Consider the following 2,728-nt stretch of genomic DNA (forward strand, 5'->3'; position numbering starts at 1 on the left):
TATACCTTCAGCTCTTTATATTGGTATTCAGTGCATACAACTCAAGGAAACTCATGCCCTTTTAGAGTTAATTCCAGGCAAAAGTTAATTTGAATAAAAATTCACTAGAGAAATTTTTACAATTTTTATGAGCTGGTCTACATTTAATATGATTTACACTAGCCAGAAATGAGTGACATTTAAAAAGAGGGTTAAAAAAGGAGGAAGATTGACTTATTATTATTTTAAAAGTCAAAGGTCAAAAATGATTTCTGTAAAAAGCCAAATAAAATACTCCTGTAGTATAATAATTATGATATTAATAAATTTTATAATTATTTAATAACAACAAAATAGTGAATACTTAATAATATAAGAGGGAAAAGCCTCAAGTCTCTTATTTGAAAGCAAGTGCAAAGGTGCAGGACCACAAGATTTTGTTGCCTCTCTTCACGGGCAACTGCCCACAGTTGTGCGTTTTTAGGCCCACGCAGTATCACTGAAAAGGTTATATATAGCTGAGGCCACAGGTTGGGCACCATCTGACTGCAAATATGCCACTACCATTTCCTTGTGACAGTAAAAGATAATGAAGCCATGAAGGCAGAGTAAGGAAAACCCATTACTAAGATAGCCCGGTGTCAGGAAAATTTCTCCTGTGACAGTGAGCCTAAGCATGTAACTAGGCTTCATTCCTAAGGCTATAGTCACCAAATAGTTAATATTCATATTCCCAAAAGATTTAGTAGTGTCCCCAAAAGATCAATGGTCATCAGTAAAGAAAAACAAACAAACAAACGTGTACTTCAAGCTATACAGATCTGTCTTCTTAACACTGGTTGGCTTTAGCATTATAATAAAAAGATTCTGAGAACAGCTCTTTTAGGATCATATTAACACAAAGAATTGACAGTTAATTTCCATATGTCACATATTTTATAAATGTCTCTTTTGAAGCACTGTGTCAGAGGAAGAAACATATAATTCAGATTTTATTTGATTTCCATGGTAAATGAATTATGAGGGGGAAATATCTCTGAATTCTCTAACTGCTATATGATGTACAGGAGTTATATTGTTTTCGGTAAAATTATTCAAGTGGGTTTTCAGATTTGAATGCAGTAACTCAAGTAATCATCACTGTAATGATTTAGGCAAAAGGAAAATACAGTGTCTACTTTCTGTTGAGATTTTATCCTACTGAGTTAATTTATTCAAAAATATTATTTAAAATGTATGTCAACTTCTCAATGTTACGGTATGTTGTTGTTATGTGCCATGGAGTTGGACCCAACTCATAGCGACCCCTCCTTGGGTTTCCGAGGCAGTATCACTACGGAAGTAGATTGCCCAACCTTCCTCCCAGGAGTGGCTGGTGGGTTTGAACCGCCAGCCTTCTGGTTAGCAGTCAAGTGCTTTAGGCACTATGCTACCAGAGCTCCCATGTTACAGTATTCTAAACTAGAAATATAGGCATAAAAGGGAAATTTAACATTTTTAACTTTAATATATGCTCAATTTCAATTCTAAACATGACTTAAAGCAAGAAATACAGATTAGTAAAATTAATATATAAAATTTAAGGAGTATAAGCATGATTTACATTATTTTTACTCTAAACTTAAAGAAAAACATGTAAGGTTAGGATTATACAGTAGAGTAGTGGGTTTTCTGTTCTTTTTTCCTTTTTTTTTTTCCCTTGATAGAAAACATTTTCTTAAGCAACAAAGATTTAAAAGAGTTAAGAGTTTATATTTTTATTAACTTCAAATGTAACTTTAATAAAAACAGATTAATGCTTGAACTCTAGAATAAAAGAAGCTACCCACTGAATATTTAAATGGTATAATTAAAAAGGGAACAACTGTGCCTAAGGCATTTGACTGCTAACCACAAGGCTGGCGGTTCAAACCCACCAGCCACTGCTCAGAAGGAAGACTGACTGGGCAATCTACTTTCGTAGCGAAACTGCCTTGGAAACCCAAGGAGGGGTCGCTATGAGTCGAATCGACTCAATGGCAGTGAATTTGGTTTTTTTTTGCTCTAAAACACATCACCTGTCTAACAAATTTTGAGATAATCAATCATTCATGTTTGCAGAATACCAAATGCATTTTTCTAAATGTCACAAAAAGGCTGAACCAAGTTCCTCCAAGGACATTCCAACTACAGAATGTTAACCTTGGAGATAGATTAAGCTGTCTGTGGTAAAGGAGAGCATAAATATACCACTTTAAGGAGTTAAAGAGAAAGCTCAATGTAAAGTTTGATGAAGGTTAAGAATGTAATCTAAAACAAAAAGAAGATATTGTATAAAAAAAATCATGTACATTAGCAATTTAAAATGTTTTTTTTTGAAAATGAACAATTTTTTTATCATTCTTTATGTCTATCAAAATAATACCTAATTTCTTTTAAAACAGTAATGTTGTTGTTATTTCCCATCGAGTTGGACCTGACTCATAGTGACCCCTCCTTGGGTTTCTGATGCAGTATCACTATGGAAGTAGATTGCCCAAACTTCCTTCCAAGGAGTGGCTGGTGGGTTTGAACTGGCAGCCTTCTGGTTAGCAGTCAAGTGCCTTAGCCGCTATGGTACTAGAGTTGCTAAAACAGTAATAGTATTATTTTATTTTTTTCAAAAGCTTTAAGCTAACTGGCTTCAAGACACAGTATACACTTTGAGATAAATTATTTAGACCTTTATTAACTTCACTGTAGTACAGCATTAAGTCAGTGAAAGGTGAGA

This window comes from Orycteropus afer, unplaced genomic scaffold (assembly GCF_000298275.1).
Source record: "Orycteropus afer afer isolate SDZICR_OR568_19922 unplaced genomic scaffold, OryAfe1.0 scaffold00109, whole genome shotgun sequence".
In the NCBI taxonomy this organism is placed as follows: domain Eukaryota; kingdom Metazoa; phylum Chordata; class Mammalia; order Tubulidentata; family Orycteropodidae; genus Orycteropus; species Orycteropus afer.